The following is a 14,513-nucleotide window of genomic DNA, read 5'->3' as shown; positions in this document are numbered from 1 at the left end:
CACCACACTAGAGAGAGCCCTCGCTCACCACAACTGGAGAGAGCCCTCACTCACCACACTAGAGAGAGCCCTCACTCACCACACTGGAGAGAGCCCTCGCTCACCACAACTGGAGAGAGTCCTCACTCACCACACTAGAGAGAGCCCTCACTCACCACACTAGAGAGAGTCCTCACTCACCACAACTGGAGAGAGTCTTCACTCACCACAACTGGAGAGAGTCCTCACTCACCACAACTGGAAAGAACCCTCACTCACCACATCTGGAGAGAGTCCTCACTCACCACACTAGAGAGAGCCATCACTCACCACACTAGAGAGAGTCCTCACTCACCACAACTGGAGAGAGCCCTCACTCACCACACTAGAGAGAGCCCTCGCTCACCACACTAGAGAGAGCTCTCACTCACCACACTAGAGAGAGCCCTCACTCACCACAACTGGAGAGAGTCCTCACTCACCACATCTGGAGAGAGTCCTCACTCACCACACTAGAGAGTGCTCTCACTCACCACACTAGAGAGAGCCCTCACTCACCACAACTGGAGAGAGTCCTCACTCACCACAACTGGAGAGAGTCCTCACTCACCACACTAGAGAGAGCCCTCACTCACCACACTAGAGAGAGTCCTCACTCACCACAACTGGAGAGAGCCCTCGCTCACCACAACTGGAGAGAGTCCTCACTCACCACACTAGAGAGTGCTCTCACTCACCACACTAGAGAGAGCCCTCACTCACCACAACTGGAGAGAGTCCTCACTCACCACATCTGGAGAGAGTCCTCACTCACCACACTAGAGAGTGCTCTCACTCACCACACTAGAGAGAGCCCTCACTCACCACAACTGGAGAGAGTCCTCACTCACCACAACTGGAGAGAGTCCTCACTCACCACACTAGAGAGAGCCCTCACTCACCACACTAGAGAGAGTCCTCACTCACCACAACTGGAGAGAGCCCTCACTCACCACAACTGGAGAGAGTCCTCACCCACCACAACTAGAGAGAGCCCTCACTGACCACACTGGAGAGCCCTCACTCACCACACTAGAGAGGTGCCCTCACTCACCACAGCTAGAGAGAGTCCTCACTCACCACACTGGAGAGAGCCCTCACTCACCACAACTGGAGAGAGCCCTCACTCACCACACTAGAGAGAGTCCTCACTCACCACACTAGAGAGAGCCCTCACTCACCACACTAGAGAGAGCCCTCACTCACCACACTAGAGAGAGTCCTCACTCACCACACTAGAGAGAGTCCTCACTCACCACACTAGAGAGAGCCCTCACTCACCACACTAGAGAGAGCCCTCACTCACCACACTAGAGAGAGCCCTCACTCACCACACTGGAGAGAGCCCTCACTCACCACAACTGGAGAGAGTCCTCACTCACCACACTAGAGAGAGCCCTCACTGACCACACTGGAGAGCCCTCACTCACCACACTAGAGAGGTGCCCTCACTCACCACAGCTAGAGAGAGTCCTCACTCACCACACTGGAGAGAGCCCTCACTCACCACAACTGGAGAGAGCCCTCACTCACCACAGCTAGAGAGAGTCCTCACTCACCACAACTGGAGAGAGCCCTCGCTCACCACAACTGGAGAGAGCCCTCACTCACCACAACTGGAGAGAGCCCTCACTCACCACAACTGGAGAGAGCCCTCACTCACCACACTGGAGAGAGTCCTCACTCACCACAACTGGAGAGAGTCCTCACTCACCACACTAGAGAGAGTCCTCACTGACCACAACTGGAGAGAGTCCTCACTCACCACAACTGGAAAGAGTCCTCACTCACCACACTAGAGAGAGCCCTCACTCACCACACTAGAGAGAGTCCTCACTGACCACAACTGGAGAGAGCCCTGGCTCACCACAACTGGAGAGAGTCCTCACCCACCACAACTAGAAAAATCCCTCACTCACCACACTAGAGAGAGCCCTCGCTCACCACACTAGAGAGAGCCCTCACTCACCACAACTGGAGAGAGCCCTCACTCACCACACTAGAGAGAGCCCTCACTCACCACACTAGAGAGAGTCCTCACTCACCACAACTGGAGAGAGCCCTCACTCACCACACTAGAGAGAGCCCTCGCTCACCACACTAGAGAGAGTCCTCACTCACCACACTAGAGAGAGTCCTCACTCACCACACTAGAGAGAGCCCTCGCTCACCACACTAGAGAGAGCCCTCGCTCACCACACTAGAGAGCCACCCTCACTCACCACACTAGAGAGAGTCCTCACTCACCACACTAGAGAGGTGCCCTCACTCACCACAGCTAGAGAGAGTCCTCACTCACCACACTAGAAAGCCACCTTCACTCACCACAACTAGATAAAACCCTCCCACCAACAAAGCTCCAGAACAGCCAAAAGTAATCAAATAAAATTATTTTTAAAAATAGAAATATAAAATAGCCAGCAGTTTGTTTCCAAAGTAGCCCTAAGCACAAGCATGGTATCACTAATAACTTTCAGGTGCAGAAAAGGAGAGAAAATTACTTAAATATGGAAGTGGCTGGTTTCACTTCTCTTGATTAAAAACAAGTGACTTTATGCTGCTAAGAAACGGGTAGAAACACAACTGTTGTTTTACCATGCACATCCATGAACATTTTGTTCTTTCAGTGATGTTTCCACCCCAAGTTGCCCCTCAAGGAAATTGCAACAGCAGATGTCCTGTACACACACTGCACGGTATTAGTGTTGGAAGCACACCGCCATATACCGTCTTTGAGCCTGAATGAGGAGAAACTAGAGTTCTGTAAAAACTTGATTCTCTAATGAATGATGATCACACAAAACTGAGGATATAAAGTGAGACAGGTTCCCAAAAGATCAATAACAGGTACAATCTGCACTGATTACTGTGACTTAACTTTCATTTCCTGGTAGTAACCAGAGTGATGGCATGTTTCCATTCAGTTAGTTATTACCATCAGGACTGACCTTGTTGAATGAATTCCATCTTTTTTTTTTTGTTTGCAAATTTTAATGTGAACATTTTCAAGCAGAAAGAAGAACTTCACTTAGATTTGTGCAGTTATTTGTCTATTTGTTTATTCCTATCCATCCATCACCCTATCTTATTTTTTGATGCATTTCAGAGTAATTAGCAGACATTCCTACATTTTCCCCTAAACATGTCAGCATGCATTTCACTAACCAGGAAGTCTCCATGGAACCGCTCTGCTCTCTGGGTCTTCTGGTTACAAAGTAGTCCACAGTTCCCGGATTCTGTTCTCACCTCTGTTTCTGACCTTGACTGGAAAGGAAGCCTGATCTACAAAGTTGACCGTATCAAGAGTCCCGAAACCTCAGTAGTTGTCCCCACTTGCTGGGCCAGGTGTGACCTTGTCAGGGTCATGAGAGTCACCATTCTGGAAGAACCCACTCACCTAGCTTACTCTCAGGTGGGCTAAGAGAACAGGGAAGTGATTACTTTTTCATGAGCGTGGGCTGTTCTCAGCCCATAGGAAGTGCTGAAGATGAAATTAAATATTGACAGCATCTGGTGGTTAGGGAAGAATATTTACTGCAACGAGTTGGACACGACTGAGCAACTTCACTTTCACTTTTCACTTTCATGCATTGGAGAAGGAAATGGCAACCCACTCCAGTGTTCTTGCCTGGAGACTCCCAGGGATGGAGGAGCCTGATGGTCTGCCATCTATGGGGTCGCACAGAGTCGGACACGACTGAAGTGACTTAGCAGCAGCAGCAGCAGCAGCAGTCAACTCAAATTTTTATACTTACAGGATTTCTTCTGAGAGAGTTTTATAGCTCACATGTTTTCAAAGAAATCAGTGATGCTAGAGGTACTGAGGGCCCCTGGCCTAACACTTCCCTTCTTCCAGACGCAGTGCCTGAGTAATCTCAGGTTGCATACTCTATTGTCTGCCACATCCCACCGTTGACTTATATTTACCTTAATTCAACCAAAACCCCACTTTACTTTCCCCACAGTACGCTTTTAGTGTAGATCATGTTTGTTTATTTGTCTATCCCAGTGATTAGTGAGTAACTTTGTCCATTAAGCAGAGTTGGATGCATCATCAACCAGAGGAAAAAAACAGGTAGCGAAAAGTCAATAGTTGGCGATATTTATGACATTCCTCAGAGGGTCAACAGAAGAAAAATGTTTCTGCCATTGTGACCCTAAATGCTCTATCACTAGTTATTTGGATCTTGGAAGATGACATCTTCCAGCACCTTTCTGTGCAGAAATGTCCAGCAGGAAGTAATAGGTACAGAGAGGCATCTTGGATTCAGACCCTGTGAGGCTGGATGCTGGACTGCCTCCCCCACAGTGTCTAGTCTCCCATGGAATCTGGCTTGATACTGTGCCCAGAGCATTGCTTCCATAAGCCTGTTTTTACTGGAACATTCAAAGGAAGAGCCAGTTTGGAATTCAGCTTTCTGCAATGATATTAACTTCCTTGAGAACCAACATTTTGGGAAATACAAAACCTTAAAACCCTAAATTACACATGCTTACCCAGTTAAAGTGAGCGTTAGATTTAAAGGTAATGAAACGTATTTTTAACTATTCTACTTCAATCTAGCCTCCCGACATTCAAACAGAAATAGCATATTTAGGAAGCTGGTTCTTTAAGACTGTAATTCCTTCTCTCCTCGGTCTGTGTGTGTTAGTCCCTCAGCCGTGTCTGACTCTTTGCGACCCCATGGACTGCAGCCCACCAGGCTCCTCTGTCCATGGGATTCTCCAGGCAAGAATACTGGAGTGGGTCTCCATTTCCTTCTCCCGGAGATCTTCCTGACCCAGGGATCAAACCCAGGTCTCCTGCATTGCAGGCAGAAGCTTTACCATCTGAGCTACTAGGGAAGCCACCTCTCCTCAGGTCTACCATCAACTGACAATTTCATCTTGTCAGCCAGGTCTCCTCACTCTGAAACACTGTCTGGGAGTGACTGCCTGAAGCTTGTGTATTGTAGGGAGGTCATTGTGGACCTGCTTCTGAGCTCAGACAGGAACAGTGTTATGAGTGATTAAAAAGTCGATCCAGGACAAGTTATCCAAAAAAAAAAAAAATCTCTAATTGCAAATTCTCTGAAATAGCTCAGTGACACAGAATCTTTAGTTTTGCAATGGTCATTTTTATCAAGGGCTTCCCAGGTGGCTCAGTGGTAAAGAATCCAGCTGACAATGCAGGAGAAGAAAGAGGCCTGAGTTCAATTCCAGGGTTGGGAAGATCCCCTGGAGGAGGGCATGGCAACCCACTCCAGAAATCTTGCTTAGAAATTCCCATGGACAGAGGACTCGCAAAGTGTCAGATATGGCAGTATCTGTCACAGTATCCCTTGTGGCTCAGACAGTAAAGAACCCACCTGCGATGCAGGAGACCTGGGTTTGATCCCTGGGTTGGGAAGATCCCCTGGAGAAGGGAAAGGCTACCCACTCCAATATTCTGACCTGGAGAATTCCATGGGCTATACAGTCCCTGGGGTTGCAAAGAGTCTGACACAACTGAGCAACTTTCACTTCACTTCATATTGAATGACAGTAAATCTTTAACCCGATTTTCTGTGGATGGGCAGAGCTGTTGTTTGGCCTGAGATCAAACTGTCCATCCATGCCTCTACCAGAGACACACAGACACTCACAGTCTGACTCAGTTTCTTATGAGGACACTGCTCCTTTCTCCTGGCTCCTGGTGTGCACAAGGTTTTGTTTGTGCCCTCCAAGAGTCTGTTTCCCCAGTCCTGCGGAAGTCCTGTAATCAAGCCCCACTGGCCTCCAAAGTCAGATTCCCTGGGGGTTCTCGTCTGCTCGGTGGCTTTATGGGGGGACTAATGGTGACCTCCTCCAAGAAGGCATATGCCACATGCTGCATGACCCAGGTCTGCTGCAGCCAGAGCCCCTCTCTAAGAGAGGCTTCAGCAGTACCTGAACTGTGAACTTCCAGATGTCCAAGCTGGATTTAGAAAAGGCAGAGGAACTAGAGATCAAATTGCCAACATCCATTGGGTCATTGAAAAAGCAAGAGAATTTCAGAAAAGCATCTACTTCTGCTTTATTGACTATACCAAAGCCTTTGACTATGTGGATCACAACAAACTGTGGGAAATTCTTCAAGAAATGGGAATACCAGACGACCTGATCTGCCTCCTGAGAAATCTGTATGCAGGTCAAGAAGCAACAGTTAAAACCAAATATGGAAAAATGGACTAATTCTTAATTGGAAAAGGAGTACATCAAGGCTGTATATTGTCAGCCTATTTAACTTATATGCAGAGTACATCATGTAAAATGTTGGGCTGGATGAAGCACAAGCTGGAATCAAGATTTCTGGGAGAAATATCAATAACCTTGGATATGCAGATGACACCACCCTTATGGCAGAAAGTGAAGAAGAACTAAAGAGCCTCTTGATGACAGTGAAAGAGGAGAGTGAAAAAGTTGGCTTAAAACTTTTTTTTTAAGCTCAACATTCAGAAAACTAAGATCATGGCATCCAGTCCCACCACTTCATGGCAAATAGATGGGGAAACGGTGGAAACACTGACAGACTTTATTTTCTTGGGCTCCAAAATCATTGCAGATGGTGACTGAAGCCATAAAATTAAAAGATGCTTGCTCCTTGGAAGAAAAGCTGTGTCCATCCTAAACAGTATTTTAAAAAGCAGAGACATTACTTTGCCAACAAAGGTCTGTCTAGTCAAAGCTATGGCTTTCCCAGTAGTCATATATGTGAGAATTGCACCATATAGAAAGCTGAGCACTAAACAATTAATGCTTTTAAACTGTGGTGTTGGAGAAGACTTTTAAGGGTCCCTTGGTTTGCAAGAAGATGCCACCAGTCCATCCTAAAGGAGATCAGTCCTGAGTGTTCATTGGAAGGACTGATGCTGAAGCTGAAACTCCAATACTTTGGCCACCTGATGCGAAGAGTTGACTCACTGGAAAAGACCCTGATGCTGGGAGGGATTGGGGGCAGGAGGAGAAGGGGACGACAGAGGATGAGATGGCTGGATGACATCACTGACTTAGTGGACATGAGTTTGGATAAACTCTGAGAGTTGGTGATGGACAGGGAGGGCTGGCGTGCTGCGATTCATGGGGTCGCAAAGAGTTGGACATGACTGAGTGACTGAACTGACTGAACTGATGGAATGACAGCCTTTTTGCACTTACAGCTCACAGCTCTATGGGTTTCTTACTATTACTATCCCCATTTTCTGGATGAGAACACCGAGACTCAGGTTTCACAGCTAAAACTCCCTGAATGGAAACCCCACAGAGTGCAGTCTGGAAGCAGGAGTCCTGACTGGCATTTCTTCCCGAGATAAAGGGAGGGCCCCTCTCTCTCCTCAGGTGGAGAGGAGGGAGGCGGTCACCTTGGTGACCTGTTGTCCCTCCGTCAGGAGCATCCTCTCCAGGAGCAGCTCTCTGCTGTCCTCTAGTGGCTACAGGCCACACCGCTTTTCCTGGACCGTGGACCACTCACTGCGAAGCCTGGGCAGTTGGCTGGAGGCATCGTCACTCTGACTTGAGTATACAGACTCTGAAAAGGGTACAGGAATCATTTCTTCTGTCTTTCTGATCCCTACTAAGTAACTCGATATGAGGGGAGGGGGGTTGTTTTGTTGTTTCTGTTTTCAGGAAAATCAGTTATTCGAGGAGCTGAGAAGTTTGCCTGGTCCTCATCCTTTTGACTTGATATGACACATTCAGATGACAAGAAAATCTTGCCCCTCTTCATCCTCCATTTCCCATTAGTCTAGACTTAAAATTTCACCTTGCTCTGTCACGTCCCTCCATCCCTTTCTTGGCCCACTCACATACTGGTTTGCATAAAAGCAATCTTTCAAAATGCTTTCAATAGTAGTATTAGGCCATATCCAACAATACCACATACTTCCCCTGTTCTGATTTAAATACAAAGGAACACAGAAGTGTTTGATAATAATGACTAGCTTTGATCTCCTCCAAAAAACCCCAAACATTCTGCAACATTAAAGGAAATAAAAGGAACCAGGGAGAATAGCATAGTGACCTATAGTAAATGACAAGAGGTATTAAACTGATAGATGGGCACTGGGAAAGATGGGTCACTTTCAACTCTCTTCAAAGATAGAAGGCAAGAAAAGGTAACATCCATAATTTACTTCTTGGACCTAGATATGTAGTGATTATTTTTTCCCCCAACTCATGAGTAATAATAGGCTCCTCGGGTAAATATTAACCCATTCTTATAATCATTAACTAAATATATACCAGCTTTTATGAAGACCTCCAAGTCTTCAGTATAACCTTGTTAAAAAGTCCTCTATTTATCTCCAAAATACCTAGGAGGTGTTTCTGCCTTCCTCTAACCCAATGGCATCTCATGTAATTTATCAACTCCTCTCCTTAGAGTTCTTTGAGTTAACTTTCACTTTTCACTGTCTCCCTGGAAACAATGCTATCTGGGTATAGTACTGTTTCAGTAAGAAAGGAAACAAAGGAAATAAAACTCCTCAACTCTTCTGAGGAGGGAGAGGATAAGGCAGCAGACAGAGGGGGCGTGATTAGACTTCTCCAGAGTTCAGGGTATGAATGAGAGGGTTGTCACGGTTGCTCCGATAGCAGCCAGAGCAATTAAAGAAAAAGTAGCTTTGCTAAGATGACATAAGTCAGTAAACAAGCAGTTATACTCAACCTGGAAATCTGACACACAGTTGACAGGTATGATTTTTCAAGTTCCAGAAAGTTTTGCAGCCCAAAAAAAAAAAAAAATCTATCTTCTTGCTCCATGCTGGTTCTTGAAATTATATCAGAGTGTGGCTAAGCCTTTTGCAACCCAAGATCCCTTAGGAAAAAAACACATCTCGAGTCCTCCTTAATACTATTTAAAAGTTCAAGTTAAATAACTTACCTAAAAACAATGACTCAGCTCTACAACAGATAAGCCATAATTAATATCCTAGCCTCTCACTCTCTGAGGTCCGTCCTCCCAGAAATAGACTTGGAAGCAGAAATCTGTATATGCAAGGAGTTTATTGGAGGGTATTTTAGGATCACCCCTTGGATGTTGGGGGACAGGCAGTGAAAAAAGCCAGGTAATAAGAGACTTTCATACTGAGTGAAGAGTATGACAGACGGAGAGAAATTGAACAGCCGTGCAGACGCCTCTGCACGCCTCTGTCCACCTCTGAGACAGTCGTGGATTGAGACAAATAGCCTGGGCCTTTGTATTCAGACATCAAAAATCATTTGTATATGCAGGGCAGCAGCATAGTGAACACAGTGAGGCCGACAGAGGGAACAGACTTGTGGATACAGTTGGGGAAAGAGAGGGTGGACCAGCTGAAAGAGTGGTGTGGAAACGTACACAGCACCGTACAAAAAACAAAGAGCCCGTGGGAATTTGCTGCCTGACTCAGGGGCCTGGAACCCAGGGCTCTGTGGCAGCCCACAGGGGTGGAAGGGGGTGGGAAGTGAGAGGGAGGGCCAACGGGGAGGGGACAGGCGGATACCGGCAGCTGATTCGTGTTGATGTATGGCAGACACCAATACAGTATTGCCAAACAATTATCCTCCAATTAAAACTAAATACATTTTAAGTTACTTGTTACCATAAGTTCCTTCTCTAAGACTGTGAGTCTGTTTCTGTTTTGTAAGGAAGTTCATCTGCATCATTTCTTTTTATATTCCACATACAGGGGGTGTCATACCATAGTTCTCCTTCCCTGTCTGACTTTCGTCACTCAGTATGACAATCTCTAGGTCAAAGTCATTGAACAAAGGCCAGTCCTGGGGAAGGGGCATGACCTTGAGCAAGGCAGCTCCCTGAAGCCAGGGACGATTCCTGGGAGGGCCTCATCAGTGAGCTGGCAGTAATTACTGCTCCCAGCAGTTGGGGTGACAAATGTCCCCTTCTATCGGGAGGACTTGGGCCAGGTATCAGAGCATCTCCTAAGCTCACCAACCAGATTAGCAACCTTCCCTTTTTGGCAGGAAGCAAATGGGACCCAGACAAACAGCATTCTGACAAAAGTCTCGAAAATACGTTACTGCATCCTCTGAAGTCTCAAAGCACCAAAGCTCCCTAACCAAGCTCACAACGGACCTCCACAGGAGGAGTTAGGGCTGTAGCGGAGAACACCAAAGCCCCTCCCAGTTCTCTGAGCAGAAGACGAAAGCTCAGCTCTTCTTGGTCGATTGCCTTGGCCTGTCGATAAATCCCGGTGAACCCCCATCGATCCAGCCCCTCGAGGCAGGATCGAGTTTGCAATTACAGGAAGCCTCTCTATCTTCCATGAACTCTCTCCTGCCGTAATTCTTCTCTGCGCTCCACATTCTGGAGCGAAGAGTGGATTTCGGTAAGAATGCAGATTCACTCATTGTGTGCGTTTAAGTCAGTCGAAGTTCTAGAGGACTCACTGCAGAAGAAGGCAGCTCCAGAGATTAGGCTCTTCTCATAGGGTACATGGGCCTCCCAGGGGGCTCAGTGGTAAGGAATTTGCCTGCCAATGCAGGAGATGCAGGTTCCATCCCTGGGTCAGGAAGATCCCCTGGAGAAGGAAATGGCAACCCACTCCAGTATTCTTGCCTGGAAAATTCCATGGATGGAGGAGCCTCTTGGGCTACAGTTTATAGGGCTACAGAGTCAGACATGAGTGAGTGAGCACACATGCACACACGCACACACACACACACACACACACAGAGGGTACATGCGGTTTCCTACAGATGCTGGAAAGTGCTTACAGTTCTCAAAGCTTCCCCTCCATCCTGGGCCCCAGGGATTGTAATCGGCTCTAAAAAAGAGGGTTGGTTCTGGAGCCCCTTTTCCCACCCTGAGTGGTTTGAGTAGATATTTTTATATCTTGTAACCCACCTTATCTCTTTGGCTGTTTGGCACAAGGCAACTCACAGAAACATAACTCAGCTTTCATTTTCCACCTCCTCTCTGAACCTTTCTGAATTCCCTGGGGCTTATCACTTCATCGGAAACTCTCCGTCTGATTGGCTGACAGTAATTGTATTTACCATCTCCTCCGAGAAGTATTGCTCCACGTATGAATAAGAACCCAACAGGCAAACTCGGCAGGTTTTGTTTTTTGTGTGTGTGAAAACGGGAAATTTGTGAGCCAGTTAATAGGATTTTAACAGACCAGGCCTTGCTTTGCATCATGCATTTGGTGGGAATTCTCCCCATCGTTTTGACCCTCGGCTAAAATTTTCTATTCAGGAAAAAATGCAGAAGCAGCTTTTGCCAGCCCTCAGCAGGGAACAGAAAGTCTGGGACTCTGTTTGGACCTGTCCCCGGGCTTTGATGAATCCCTAATTCAACGTTAGAAATCAAATGTATTTAAAACTCATCAGTGGCAAGAGAAGAACAACAGTGCGTTCTCCCTCGATCCCTCCCCCGCTGTTTATTGACCCCATCTAGTTTCCAGTCAGAGAAGCCATGGAGGGAGTCAGAGCAATTTGCTTCTCGGTTCAAGTTCAGGCTTTGCCGAGAGAGACAGAAAATCATTACCAGCTGGAGAAAGTTCAGTTATTTATAGAAAATGATTAGACGCCCTCCACCCCGGTCCACGGTCAGCTGTCCGCAGTCCCCGAACCGCCCTCACAATTTACACTTTGGTCGGCAGAGGATGAAAGCATCACGGCAGGCCTTTCACCCTGCCACGGGGCAGGTGAGCGCAGACGCCTGGAGTCCAGCGTGACTGGGGAAAGAGCTTGAGGACTGGGAGGGCGTGCAGGGGGCTGTGACGGTGGGGTCCTTTCCCGGGGGGACCTAACCGTCTCCGGAGGAGAGGGCAGAATGCGCAAGGACCGCACGGAGGCCGCTGTGGCGCATTCCAAGAGGACAATGCCTTCTGAGGAATTTCTCTTCTCTCCCTCACTCGCTACAGGTATACTCACTTCTCCTTTACCCCAAGTATCATCTTTCGGCTATGCTGGTCTTTGCATCCCCGCAAACAACCCTTCCCGCTTCCCAGGGACGGACGGCATCCTTGGCAGTTCAAGCTCTCTCTTCCCTCTCCCGTCATTTCGGAGATCACCTGGTCTTCCCCTCCTCTGATAGCCCACAGGGGTGTTTGTGTTTGGCATAGACGCTGACCCTCAGCTGCAGCCTCATCCGCGTCTCCCGGGCTCTGATCACTCGGGCATCCAGCGCTCCCGCATCGCGGGGGTGTCCTAAAGCCTGTCTCGGCCTCGGCGACCCTGCCTGGCTCTACGGGGTCTCCCTGGCTCTCACCCCCTCCGCGGCCGGAGGCTGTGACCTCGTGGAACTGGTCCTCTGCCCTTCGTCTCTGGGTGTCTTGGTTTCTGCCGCATCTGATTGCACCGTTTGCTTTGCATGTTTCACGGTCACCGGTGAATATGCAACATGTTGAGGGCCGCCAGTCACGCCCCCACGGAGAGCCCCACACCAACACTCACTTAGACCGCGTCGGCCCCCCCCTTTGCATTTCTTCTCATTCCTTTGAGCCATAGCCAGGATGCCAGGGCCCCGAGACGCCAAGAATGGCGGCCTGTGCGTCAGAACCGATCAGACGGGATGAGGCGGGTGGGGCGGGGGAAGCATTGGGCCCCTTTGGAAGACAAGGGCCCCAGTCTCCTTCCACAGTCCCCACCCCTTCCGTCAATGCAGCCCTACAATATAGCCAAAAGGCGGATAGAAATACACGTTTTCAAGTTTTTGTTTGTTTTACTTTACTGCAATTCACTTTTGGATAGACAGCCACCTCCATCGCTTGTAAAATTAAATGCCCATTATTTTATTAAAGAATGCTAAATCTCAACATTTCTCTATCCTACCATTTTCTTCCTTCATTTCTGAAACTAGAGTTCATATCTCATTCAAAACCCGACCTTGAATCGAATGTCTTTAGGATACTTTTCTTTGTTAAGTATTCTGGCCAGTCATGTGGACTGGATGTTCAGTGAAGTCAAAAATTGTTGAGTGCTTGCCTAACTTCTAGAGGGCCTAGTGAAGTGGCTACCACAGAGAAGGGGTCAAATTTGTTGTAGAAATGAGTTAAATTCCATAACCTTATGGAATCTTAGCATGGGAAAGGACCACTGAAGCTGCGCTGTTTGGTCTTTAATTTAGTAGCACATTCGAAAAATGATCATTCAGGCCCAAAAAGGACAATTCCAGTGATGATAAGATCAACTCCAGCAGAAAGTCTTTCGGGACATTGAGCCAAAATCCATCCTCCTGTAAAGTCTACTCATTTATCTTCATTCTAAATAAGGTTCAACACAGAGAACGCCTAATTTTATTTTCCACATAAAAGTCTGTTAAATATTTAAAGAGAGCAATTGAGTATTTCCCAAGTGCTTTTTCCAGGCTAAATGTGCAAAATTAGCTGACTCAGAGAGGCTTTCTACTTTGGTTTGGTTTTAACATAAGAAGGTATCATCAATTACAGTAGCAGCATCAATGGGAAACACTTCATCATTCCATTCACACATGCCATGACAGAGTTTTTAAAATGTTTATTATCCATAGTACCCTTTCCTAGATGTACCTTGCAATATTCTTTCCAATAACTAAACATAAATCGCCATATTCAATAGAGCTATAGAGTAAATAGATGACCTTATGATTCAAACAAAATAATGAATGAAATTTGCATTCAGTTGATGTCAGCATTATCTTGCCTCCTCCACCACTGCCCATGGTGGGTGGTGTTGCATCTGCCAAGTTCATCACTGAATTCCCTGAGCTGCCAGCTTTATCTTCCTCAGAGCAACCAGTGTGACGACTGGTACTAAATAGCTGGTAAGCAAAAATCCATGCTTAATGAATGACTCACAACCTTAGGCTTTTGTCGTGGGATAGTCTTGGAAGCCTAGGACACTCTGTCTGTGATTTGACTTCTAACTGACCTTATCTAACTTATCTTTTAACTTACCTTTTAAATTCCATCCCATTAGAACAGGCTCTGATGGCAGTCTATCAAAATACTTTTGAATTATCCATCAGTCACCCAAAGTTTCAGCTCTTCCATCTAACAGCACATCAGTCGCATGTTTGGTGATCAGGCCTGATGCGTCTTCCATGAAGGCACTGAATTAAATATGAAACAGGACAGAGTCAATAGCAAAATTCTCTGACCTGTCCACTCTCTCACCTTGGAATCCACTCTCTCACCTTCCCCAATCCATTAATCTAAATCTCTGAAGAGTTACTGAACTGACACAAATCTATCAGACTTACCATCTAGCCTGTATTTCTCCTTTCCCACAAAAGAACATAAAATAATAAACTGTCAAATGATTCTCTGAAGTATTATGGGATATATTCACTGTAGGCCCCTTCTCCAGATCCTTTAAAGCAAGAATTTCCCTATGGAGATATGAAGATTGTTTCCTCTAGAAGGTCTTTCCCCCATTGCGACCCTGAGATAAATCATATCCATACAGAACTTATAACTCACAGGGTACATTTATAAGCACCACATTACTACTCATTGAATGAAAGCCTGTCAAATATGAAGGATTCTTCCCAGTGAGGCATGTACATTATC

General features: G+C 46.8%; 1 long non-coding RNA gene across 1 annotated transcript in view; it reads right to left on the bottom strand.

Annotated features, from left to right (window-relative positions):
* LOC122705602 overlaps nt 1-14,048 on the bottom strand; it is an 86,898-nt gene extending 72,850 nt beyond the window's left edge. Inside the window, exon 1 of the long non-coding RNA XR_006344153.1 lies at nt 13,899-14,048. This is a non-coding gene — a long non-coding RNA (uncharacterized LOC122705602). The remainder of the gene's footprint in view (nt 1-13,898) is intronic.
* Between the last annotated feature and the right edge of the window lie 465 nt (nt 14,049-14,513).

The sequence above is a fragment of the Cervus elaphus genome, chromosome 12 (genome assembly GCF_910594005.1).
Source record: "Cervus elaphus chromosome 12, mCerEla1.1, whole genome shotgun sequence".
Lineage (NCBI taxonomy): Eukaryota > Metazoa > Chordata > Mammalia > Artiodactyla > Cervidae > Cervus > Cervus elaphus.
Note: the sequence above shows the minus strand (reverse complement) of the source record. Positions and strands in the feature narration are given on the sequence as shown.